This window comes from Perissodus microlepis, chromosome 4 (genome assembly GCF_051167445.1).
Source record: "Perissodus microlepis isolate ML-2025 ecotype Zambia chromosome 4, ASM5116744v1, whole genome shotgun sequence".
NCBI classification, from domain to species: domain Eukaryota; kingdom Metazoa; phylum Chordata; class Actinopteri; order Cichliformes; family Cichlidae; genus Perissodus; species Perissodus microlepis.
The window spans coordinates 4650702-4662959 of record NC_140464.1 but is presented as its reverse complement, the minus strand read 5'-3'; positions in this window follow the sequence as shown (position 1 = coordinate 4662959).

The window sequence follows — 12258 nt, the reverse complement described above, 5'->3', positions numbered from 1 at the left end:
TGAGGAAAGACATTTTTTCTCTGTTTTGCTAGATCAGCCTTGATCAGTCAACATACAGACAATATTGTTTTGTCTTATAGAAAGGAGCTACAGACGGCCTTATGCCGCTACATCACAGACACCCTGACCTACATCCACACGGTGACAGGATTTTGTGAGGGGTTCTCTAAATGGCTGCTGTGGACGGAGACTGAGTTAGACACCTTGATGGATATCAAAGATGGCATTGACGCACTAGACCTGAAAATCACACATATTTACAATTCAGAGGAAAAATGCAAGACCTTCTTCAAATTCATGAAGAACAAAGTAAGTGCAGATAGCAGGCGGGAAAAGCTGGAGAAGGAGCTGACTGAAGTGTTGGAGTACCGATCAACGAGTGTGTGGAATAGAAACAAGTAAGGTAGAGATGGCTGTGGGAGTAAGCAGGATTGCATCTAAAGTTTGGACTGTTGGAAAGGGCACTTTTGATTTAGTTACTGATGCTACCTCTGCTGCTAAAAGTGCTGGTAAAGTTTTGGCTCAGGAAGGAAAAGCATTACGTAATGCAAGCAGGCTGGCCTCAGATATCCCAGATATTGGTGAGGCAGCTCTGAAAGGATCTCTTGCTCTCTCAAAGACATCAAGGGCTGGGTTCATTGCTCTCAATGCTCTCTTCCTTGGCATGGATATTTTCTTCATCTACAGAGACAGCACCAGTCTGGCAAAAGGCTGTGAGGCAAAAGTTTCCCAGGTCATCCGAGCCAGAGCTGCACTTTGGAGCTCAGAGATCGACTCATGGCAGAAGATTTGTGACTCTCTGAAGGAAGGTCTTCGAAAATCAGAGAAAAACAAAGGCATCCTGGAAAGTCCATTTTATTCTGAGACAACAAGATAAATCTCCATAGAAACAGAAAGTATAATCTCTGAGTAAACAGATAATACTGCAATATATATACTGTAAGGGTTTTCTTTCTTTTCTTTTCTTTTCAAAAGCTGGAACCAGTTTTTAAAGCTCAATGTCCAATAAGTCCTTGTAATGCAATGTTTTTTTAGTATGGTATTTCTTTCTTCTTTTTCTTTATTTTTTTCTTCTTGTTAAAGTGAATACCTGTTACTACAAGCCTATCACTTCCAACAAGATAATGATTGGCATATGTTGCATTTAATCTTTATAAACCCAGTGTGTGATCACTCAGACTGGGTTTGTATGTTGTAATGTATTTTAGTTTGTTATCTCCAAAAGTTGATTCTGTTCATCTGGACGTAGCGTTTTGGAGATTTACTTTCCTGGATGATTGAGAATGCATCAAGACGTTTAGTTTGTTATGTTTGTATTGCATATCTGTACACTATCTGTACACTATCACTTCAATAATGTATTTTGTTATCTTTTTTTTAAAACTCGATTAGCAAAAACAAATTTTTTACAGTTCTTTCCAATTGTGTATACATTAAAATGGAACTATATAAGCAATTACAAAATGTAAAGCTCATTTTAAATCACAGTTTTGTAAATCTCTGAACACAAATGTTCATCATTTTGCACACTTGGTTCACTTCGAGGTGAACTGGCCTTCAAATCAACACTTTTGATGGTAATACTGTTCAAAAGTCTCGAGTGGCCTTTCATTTCTTTATATTTTGTTTTCAAGGTGTCAGACATTCTTGCAATTTGTTAAGTGGTCTTGAACGATTGTTTTCCAGCTTTTAAGACCTCTGAAGTATCCATCCATCCATCCATCTTCATCCGCTTTATCCGGGGCCGGGTCGCGGGGGCAGCAGCCTAAGCAGAGAAGCCCAGACCTCCCTCTCTCCAGCCACCTCCTCCAGCTTATCCGGGGGAACACCAAGGCGTTTCCAGGCCAGCCGAGAGATATAACCTCTGCAGCGTGTCCTGGGTCAACCCCGGAGCCTCCTCCCGGTGGGACATGCCCGGAACACCTCACCCAGGAGGCGCCCAGGAGGCATCCTTGTCAGATGCCCGAACCACCTCAGCTGGCTCCTTTCGATGTGGAGGAGCAGCGGCTCTACTCTGAGCCCCTCCTGGATGGCCGAACTTCTCACCCTATCTCTAAGGGAGAGGCCAGCCACCCTTCGGAGGAAGCTCATTTCCGCCGCTTGTATCCGCGATCTCGTTCTTTCGGTCACTACCCACAGCTCGTGGCCATAGGTGAGGGTAGGGACGTAGATCGACCAGTAAATTGAGAGCTTCGCTTTTACACCCAGCTCCCTCTTCACCATGACGGACCAGTGCAGCGTCCGCATCACTGCAGCCGCATCACTAAAGCCGCATCACTAAAGCCGCATCACCAATCCGTGCAGCAGCTTCGGCAATGGAGACGCTGAACATGGTCCATTCGGACTCAATGTCCCCAGTCTCCCTCGGAATGCTGTTGAAGCTCTGCCGGAGGTGTGCGTTGAAGATCTCGCGGACTGGGGCCTCTGCTAGACCTTCTCCAACTCACCACCAGGTGGTGATCAGTTGACAGCTCAGCCCCTCTCTTTACCCGAGTGTCCAGAACATATGGTCACAGGTCTGGTGATACGATTACAAAATCGATCATCGACCTGCGGCATAGAGCGTCCTGGTGCCACGTGCACTTATGGACACTCTTATGTTCGAACAAGGTGTTTGTTATGGCCAAACTGTGATTTGCACAGAAGTCCAATAACAAAACACTGCTCGGGTTCAGATCAGGGAGGCCATTCCTCCCAATCACGCCCCTCCAGGTCTCACTGTCATTACCCACGTGAGAATTGAAGTCTCCCAGCAGGACAAAAGAGCACCTTCAAAACACCCCCCATGGACTCTAAGAAGGCTTGGTACTCTGAACTGCCACTCGGCACATAAGCGCAGATGACAGTCAGGACCCATTCCCCGACCCTAAGGCGCAGGGAACAAACCCTCTCATCCACCGGGAAAAACCCCAACGTACTGGCAGCAAGCCGAGGGGATATTAGAATATCCACCCCAGCCCGCCGCCTCTCACCAGGGGCAACTCCAGACTGAGACAGAGTCCAGCCCCTCTCCAGGAGACTGGTTCCAGAGCCCAAGCCATGCGTAGAGGTGAGCCCAACTATATCTAGCTGGTACCTCTCAACCTCACGCACTAACTCAGGCTCCTTCCCCACCAGAGAGGTGACATTCCATGTCCCTATTGCCAGTCTTGGCAGCCGGGGATCAGTCTGCCAGGGCTTCCGCTGCTGGCCACCGCCCGGCACACAATGCACCCAACCCCTATGGCGCCTCCTGCGGGTGGTGGGCCTGCGGGAGGATGGGCCCATGTCCCCTCTTCGGGCTGTGCCCGGCCGGGCCCCATGGACTAAGGCCCAGCCACCAGCCCTCGGGCACCCTTCCCGGGCCTGGCTCCAGGGCGGGGCCCCGGTAACCCTATCCCGGGCAGGGTAAAATGTTCCCTCGATGTTTTCTTCATAAGGGTCTTCTGAATCGCTCTTTGTCTGGTCCCTCACCCAGGACCAATTTGCCATGGGAGACCCTACCAGGGGGCAAAAGCCCCCAGACAACATAGCCCCTGGGATCCCTGGGACACACAAACCCCTCCACCACGATAAGGTAGCGATTCACCCCACTGCTGATGACCTCTGAAGTATTCAAGCATAAAACAGGTGTCTGAATCTAAAGATGAACCAGTTTTATGTCTAAATGTTTGAATGTAAATGCAGCTTTTCATATACACAAAGCTCCCAAACATGTTTCTAGCTGGAGACCTAATTCAGAAAAAAAGCTTGTTGCAGCCGTGGCTCAGATGGCAGAGCTGGTTATCCAGTAAAAACAAGATTTCAGGTTCAGTACCCCTGTACATGTAGTTTTCTTTCTGCACATGTACAGGAGTCGACAAACTGGTGAAACGTATCTCTTCGCTTAAATGACAGCAATGAACTCATGGAATGAGCAAAACACTTGAACCCCACTGCTGATGACTGTTTTCTTAGTGGGAAGTGGTTTCAGTGTCAGATGCCAGCTCTAAAGTTAAACAGAAAAAAATAAAGATAAAAAGTTACATACTAAATGACACACACACACTCATTTTCATAGCTTAGCGAGGACATCTCATTGACATAATGCTTTGCCTAGCCCCTTACCCTAACTCTAACCATCAAAAATAAATGCCTAATCATAACCCTCAGCCTAAAACTAACCATAACCTAATTGTAACCCTGACACTAAAAGTGCATTTTGAGCCTCAAAAATGCCTTCAAACAAATTTTTGATTCAAAGGAGACCAACTATTATTACATGGCAATTACAATACATGAATTTTAAAAGTAGACCTATACTTACCCTAAATTCCTAATTCAGAAAACTAACCATTAATAAAAGAAAGCTTCTCTTGTTGCAGCTGTGGCTCATATGGTCGACCCAGTGAGCACTAAAAACATGGTTTCGGGTTCAGTGCTGCACATGTACCACAGTTGGCAAACTGGTTTAATTTTTTGATAAACAGAAACATTCATGGCATGACAGGAAGGTAAAGGCAAAAACAAAACAGGCAGGTACAAATTATTTCTCTTTTTATCTTATCTTGTGCGTTTATCCTTGTGTGTTATCAAGACAGTCATTGAGGTATGTATTTAAGTACTGTTTGCGTACATTGGTAGGTGTTTCTACATCTGTTGACAGATTTCGTTCACTGTGCAAGAAAAAGTTTGAAGGTATGCAGTTTATGTAAGAGCTGAAAGGTCAGCATGCCACTCTAGATATCTTCACATTAGTAGAGACTGATAATAGATACATTTCTTTCAGGTTAAAAGGCGTGGTGCTGGAAAGTATAGATAAAGCAATTTACTGATGGTACTTGCTGATGGCATCAGATTTTACCATTAGACGAAAAATGTTTACATGAGAGAACTAAAACCTGTAATGTACTGAAGGTGGTCTGACATGTTGTTGGCTCTCTTGGTGTGGGTATTCTATTACTTCCTGTTCCCGTTTCACCACAATGCACTCTGACGGTTTGTGTAGCTTACTAAGTGTAGCCCTTTTAACTACAAACCTTTAGACTATGAAATAAGTCATTATCTAATCTTCAAATGATTTATCCAAAACTGCTGAATCACCTGCAAGTAGTAATCACCTGCTAGTTTAGCCTAGCTTTTAGTCTGGCCTCAAAAGCTACAAACAGCCTATATTTATTAGAATATTGTTATTTCTAAGAGAGGCTGAGGATTAGCTAAACATCTGACATACTGAGCAGGAAAATGCAGGAGGAAAGGGTTAAGAAGCCATGCTGCAAGTGACTCTCCGTGAGACTAGAGCTGCTGGGGGGTTCTTCCTGTTAAAAGCGAGTTTTCTCTTTCCTCTGATGTCAAGTGCTCGCTTATAGGAGGTTGTCTGATTTTTGAGGTTTTCTCTCTATTACTTACCTTATAGTGTACTTACTCACTACATTTCAACAAAATATCTGTTCTTTCTACTCCTTATACTGCTGCTCCTTCTCACTCTTTGGGGACACCTGAAGCATTTAAGATCAGGAACCTTATTTGCTCTGATCACAGTTGGTTTAACAACACTGTTGCTGCTGTTGGCTGAAGGCCTCTTATCCACAGAACAATATGGGATAATGTCACTGATTCAGCATTTGGATATTTACAGATTCAAATACATGCTTATGTATGTGAGCTTTTACGTGCAACAGCTTCACATTGTGGTCAGCGGTGGAATTACATCCATGCTGAAAATAACTAACACTGATTATCAGTGGGAAGAATTAAATTAGTCTTTGTGAAACAGAAATGTGGTTTGTAGTTAAAGGAGTAGTTATGCACTTTAAAAGAACCTGATTAAACATTAAACAGGATAACATCTGGATGGCATCTGATCAAATCTGGATCTGGCTCAATTCATAAGTGAAAACTGACACAAGCTGACAACACAAACGTGTTTCCAAAAATGACATTGAGCAACAAACCGAGACAACCAACTGTATTAGAGGCAAAAAGCAAAACACGTTTTTAAAAAAGAAAAAAAAAGTTGTCCAAAGTGAGGAGCACAGTGTTGTGGTGTCTAACACTGTTTCCTCACAGCACTACAATTCTGGGTACTAATCCGCCATCTGTCCTGAGTGGAGATTATATCTTGTCCCCATAGGTGTGCAAATGGTTGTCTGTGTTAGTCCTAGGACAAAAGGCCACCTGAACAGGGTGCCTCTCGTCGTGTGGCAGCTGGGATATATTTTTTTTATTGCTGGTGAAGAACTGAAAACTCAGAATTTACATTTAGACTAGGATTTTGTTGAACTTGCTTCCTGCACCAGTCCCCTGATTCCAGTGTGAGACTGGCAGTGTTTCATCTTCAGAGCGGTGAAGACTCACAGGTCTGCAGCTCTGAGAGGCTGAAGCTGTAGGCTGTTTCCTCCTGTGAGCAGCAGAGGGCAGTACAGACTGATGTGACTAAAAACATTCACGGCTTTGTTTTTTAAGTCACCATTCAACCATAGAGACTTTTTATATCCATTTAACATTAGACCGAGAATACTGGTGTGTGACCAGTAAAAGGTGTAAAATGTTTGTGTTTGTCCCTCTGGAGTCATTAATTTTTTAAATCAACTCTGGTATTTCATAACTTTAACCAGTGCATCAGTTTGAATGGTTTTTACTCCTGATTTAAATTTGAAATTTGAATCCTAATTTGAAGCCATTTTTAACCTGACAGAATATAGTTTGAATGCAGGACATGGGATAATTGTGATAAAAAAAGAATTAAGACATACATTGGGGGAACTTTAAAGTCAATGCTATATTTCAGAGACCAATCACTGAATATTATCTTTAGAACTTTTTCTTAATATGGAGACAACAGATTTAGGAAATCATATGGTTCCATATTACAGACACCACTGGTGTGAACACTCTCATAGATGCATCTGAGCAATTGGAGGTTCAGTAGTAATAATTTTATGCACTAACTTTGGTATATGCATCATTTCCTTCTATTGTTAAGTTACCTCCTGCATCATATCACTTTTACAAAAAACACAAAAGTTTTACAGACATGCAACAATATTTTATTGAGATCAACAACTGGTCCTACACAGTGTAATTTTCCCAGAATATATGGAAAAGATGCAGAATTGAATTTAAATGACTAAACTACTTGCTTATGAAGCATTACATGGCCTGAGATGTTTACTACATACAAACCCAACAGGTTTCTAAGGTCTGCAATATCTGGTCACATTGTAGTGCACAGTTAAGGAACTAAGCAGAGCGAAGAAAGTCAACATCAACGCAAAACACAACTCAACAAATGCTAATGTAGAAGAACACTTTGTTCATTCATATAAAATCAACCAAAGTGTCAGGGTGTGGGGAAGTCTGGGTGGTTTACCCATTCTCTTTTTTTTAAGTGGAATTATGGGCAATTTTTTTTCATTTTTCTATTTAAATATTTCACAGTAAATAAGTACATTTAATAAATTACATGTATCACCTGGCTCAAAATGTTTACATTTAAAAGTGGCCGTCTATTGCCAGGACCCCTCAACTTTGGATTGACCTGCCTGAGGAGATCAGGCTCGCCAAATCTATGACTTCCTTCAAGTCTCTTTTAAAACACATTTTTAAAAATGATTATTGATTGAAAAATGATTAGTTGTTGTGGTTTTATCTGTATTGCTGTTTTTTTTTTTTTTACTTTATAATATTAAGAGCTTTGAGGAGTTCATCATGTAAAAACATCTGTTTTTGTTGGGTCATGTGACTCAGAGGAAGCAGAGGAATTCTTGGCAGCTGTTTGTCATCGGGGCTGATTGTGGCCCAGTTTAGATAAGGCACCGACGTTGTCACCTTTTCACGCTGCATGGTAAGTAAGCTCCTTGGCTGATGGACTCAAGCCTTTCCGCTCACTCAACCAAGCATACACCTCATCACTGGTTTACTGATCTTTTTCTGTAAATGTTAAACTCACACTACTTACTTGAATGAGAGAACAGTAAACAATCCATGCACATTTTCCTCATCTTGTGGGGCAGGTGCAGAGCCACCAACACATCTTATGTGACTATCATATTGTGAAAATCCAAAAGGTAATGGTAAAATCAAAACCAGCAGGTAGAAAATGTTTATTGATATAATTATTGACTTGTTGTTACTGTAACCTGCACTAAATATTTGACATGTGCTGCCAAGAGTACCTTGCAGAGCAGCCACACTTTGAAAATGTGACAGGAGTGGGCATGGTTTATGTTAAGGTTATATTTGGTTTGGTGTGTTAGGTGAAAAGAAAGAAAGAAAGAAATCTTCCTAAACTTATCTGAGGGGTTTTACAAATCAAAGGTCCTCAGTCAGTACAACATCATAATAAATTAGAATGTAATGACCATTTCTATTGCTAAAAACAGAAGCAGACTGTGTTTCAGGCAAGGACAACAAACAGGATGTTGGGAAAAAGATAAAGAGTATTTATTCCATTTGCAATTGTCCAGTCTGAATACAGCAAAGACTGAAGTATAGGCATCATAATAAATGTGTTTATGGTTTTCCTGTTTTTTTGTTTTACATAGACAGCAATAGGGTTTTTTGTTTTACTGTCATACAAATGCCTCGCCTATTACAAAGGCAAAGAAAATGTATAATAATAAATGAGAGAACTATACAGAATTATACTTTTCAAAATCATATACATTGAAATATCTATTCATTAATGTGTATATAATAATCATCATAATTTAACTTTAACTGGACTTTAAAAGTTGCTCTATTTAAAATAAAGATTATAGAACACAAAGAACAATATTTACATCCAAATATATTGGAGTAGAAATAGCAAAATGCTTAAATACACAGATATACTTACATTTAAATTTGTAAAAGTACACAGACATGTTAACCCCTTCATGCATAGTGGTCACTACAGTGGACAGCTATTCAAAGGCTGTTTTCTTGTATTTGTGTCAGTGTTGATGGTATAATTGCACATAAACCAGTACATTGGACACTGATGTGCCACTCCACATTTCTTATTGTTTTATTGATCTTTTCATGCCAAAAGATGAATAAAAAATACTTAACAAAAAGATCCTGATAGAGGTTGTCATAATTCATACATGACAGGGTTAAGTTAAAAAGAAACTTCAACAATCCATTATTGGTCCTAAATATGCAGTCATACATTGGCATATGGTATTTTAAGAGTAACCATAGCTGAGAGGAAATCCCAAGAACCCAGTATCAGAGCAGACAAAAACAAAAATCAGATCAAATTTTAAATAACTTTTATCATATGTAAAAAAAACAAAAACAGAAAACCCAAAACAAAACAAAGAATGACAGGAGCAGAGTACATTATTTCAGTTTGCTTACATTTATTCTTGTTTGTGTCCCTAACAGAGACTAACAGACCTTCACCTACTGACTCGTAGTGTGTTCTCTTACAGAAAGGAGCTACTGGATGCCTTAAGCTCTTACACTACAGACACCATCATCTATATCCACACAGTGAGAGGACTCTCTGAGTGGTTCTCTAAATGGAAGCTTGTGAGAGAGGAAGAAATGATCAGTATGACAGAGACCAAAGACCGAGTTAACTCACTTGACCTGAACATCAGTCATGTTCAAAATTCACATGAAAAATGTAAGATGCTTATAAAATATCTCCAGAGCAAAGTGGCTCCAGACCTAGATGTGGATTTGTCTTAAGATGACATATAATGTATATTTAATAGCATGTAGTTGATGAGATCAGGTAAGTTTAACCACTTATAAATTTTAATGCTGTGAAGGGACACACTTGTAGGATATTTTTTTTAATGTAGTAAATAAACAAAATACATACATGGACAGGGATTAGTCAAACAGTGTTGTGTACTCTTTAGTTGTCTTACTACAGAGGTCTGCATATTGAAATAACACTCTGGATACAGATTTGTGCATCAAAACCAGATAAAGAGACAGAAAGATATGATACACAATTATTTTGAGACTTTAACACCCAACCATCTGTGGTTACCCACCCATGGCCCCCATTCCTGTAGGAAACTTTAATAAGGCTGACCAGTATGCACGACAGTGGAGTAGGTGCAGTACATGGATGACAAGAATGTCTTCTCCCCGAAATTCCTGGCTTATGTGATGAGTCATAAGAACACCCCAGGACTCCAAAGGTGCAGTGAAGAGGATTAGTGTGCAAACAAAAACAAGCAGACTGGAACATAAACAAGCCGTGCCTGTTACAAGAAGCCAAGTAACTTTTTAAAAGTATTGCTAAAATATTTCTCCTGCAAATTTTGCACAATGGTAGTAATTTAGTATTAATAGTAGTAATTAGTAGTATTAGTATTAATTTCTAGAACTCTGTAAGACTCGGTGGATAGAGCCAAAGCTTTAGTGCCACACTCACACTTTCAACCCATCCATGCACTCCAAAAAGGCACTGAACATTCTTCTCCTAAAAATACTAATAAATAAACACTAATAATACAAATTATTACAGCCACATAAGGAGCAATATTAGACTCTTAGTTTTGTTCGAGTGTTAAGTACAGTCTACAGTAAATGCCATCCTGCAAACATGTATATGTTTATATGTAGTGGTGCAACGGATCAAAAATCTCACAGTTCGGATCGGAGCACGGTTTTAAGTCACGGATCGGATCAATTTTCGGATCAGCAAAAAAAGAAACAAAGACAAAATTTTAACATTTACTTATTCACTTATTGAAATATTTTTTTGCCTGTTAAAAACACTCTACTCAAGGCTCATTCCACGCAATTATTAAAATGGTACAACATAGGGCAATATAGGGCTATGTATCTACACATGGGCCAGCACAAGGCCAGTTGCAGACACACTGGTGGTCCTGTGCTGGCCCATGTGTGGATAACCTCTGGCAAACCTGATCTGGACCGCCAAAGGGCCGTCATTCATTGCGGTATGTGGGCCACGTGTAAGTTGTGTGCAGCCACGGGCCAGTTGCAGACACACTGCTGGCCCTGTGCTGGCCCAGATGTCAGCCTAATGTGTACCTTAATAAAGCCAACTAATAACAACATGTGCCGGAACATAGTAGTGCAAAAGTAACATGACGAAACTCTGTTCGCAGTAAATGGACTGATTCTTATATAGCACTTTTCTACTCTCTGGGATTATGCAAAGTACTCTATACAACATGCCACATTCACCCAATCACACACTTTCTCTAGACTGAGTGCTTCCTAACTACATTCATAAGCTGTGTCCCAATTCAGCAACCGCACACTTCGTAGCACGCACACTTCGTAGCACGCACACTTCGTAGCACGCACACTTCGCCGACTACGTGGGGCGGGTACTTAGTACGGAAGTGAGAGGCTTGTGAAATGGGACGGTCTAGCCTTCTTCGTGCTGCTCAGTTTGCCTAGCAACCATGACACTAACCGCGAGAAACGTTTCATTCAGCATTGTTTGAGAGAAATAAAGGAGAAAAATGTTTTTTTGTTCGTTTATTTTCTTTATGAGATCACTTTGATTAGTTGAGTATCTGAGGGACTGTAAAAACATGATTGTTGGGCTTCATTTCTGCACTGAACAGTCATCTTACGATTAGTTAGTAAATAACAATTGGCTTATGTTGTTCATGAGACTAAAGTCATCTCACTTTGGTAATGTAAATATAATATGGCAAATATTATAATTATTATTAGATTATTATGATATATTACAGCAGTGAGCTTGAACTCATTGTCAAATACTGAGCTTCAGTAAAGATTCAGGTTGCAGTTATTTAAATTTCCTATCACCTTAAATCTTCACTCAAAGACAAGTATCTTTGACAGTGTATATACCCATATGGAAAAGATATATATAAATCTTATAAAATTTGTATCTGTCTTGTGTGAAACTTGTATGAAAAGCATACAAGAGTGAAAACACATAAAAGATCCCTTGAAAAATTATATAATGAAACTTGTATGTTTTGGATACTTACTAAAACAATATATGAAAGTAATGAGAAAGTGGCCACTTTCATGAGTAAATCAAGGTGTCCTGCATATGTGATATATTTTTTTCCTAAATGAAGTCATTCTTTTTTGAACAAGACTCAAAACAGAGCCTATTAATCTTTCACTCATTTCTACACCCACCCCCACCCCCCCAAAAAAAAAAAAAAAATCCCACATGCATACTAGGGCTAAGCCCCGGGTGTTTCAAATGTCTGGCTCCGCCTCTGGTTTTAATGTTCTTCATTATTAAACATTCGCACATAAATAAGTGACATCATATTCAGTACTAACTTTTGAAAGTTTACTCTTCGGCCGCTCCGCCTTTTTTCCCGAAGA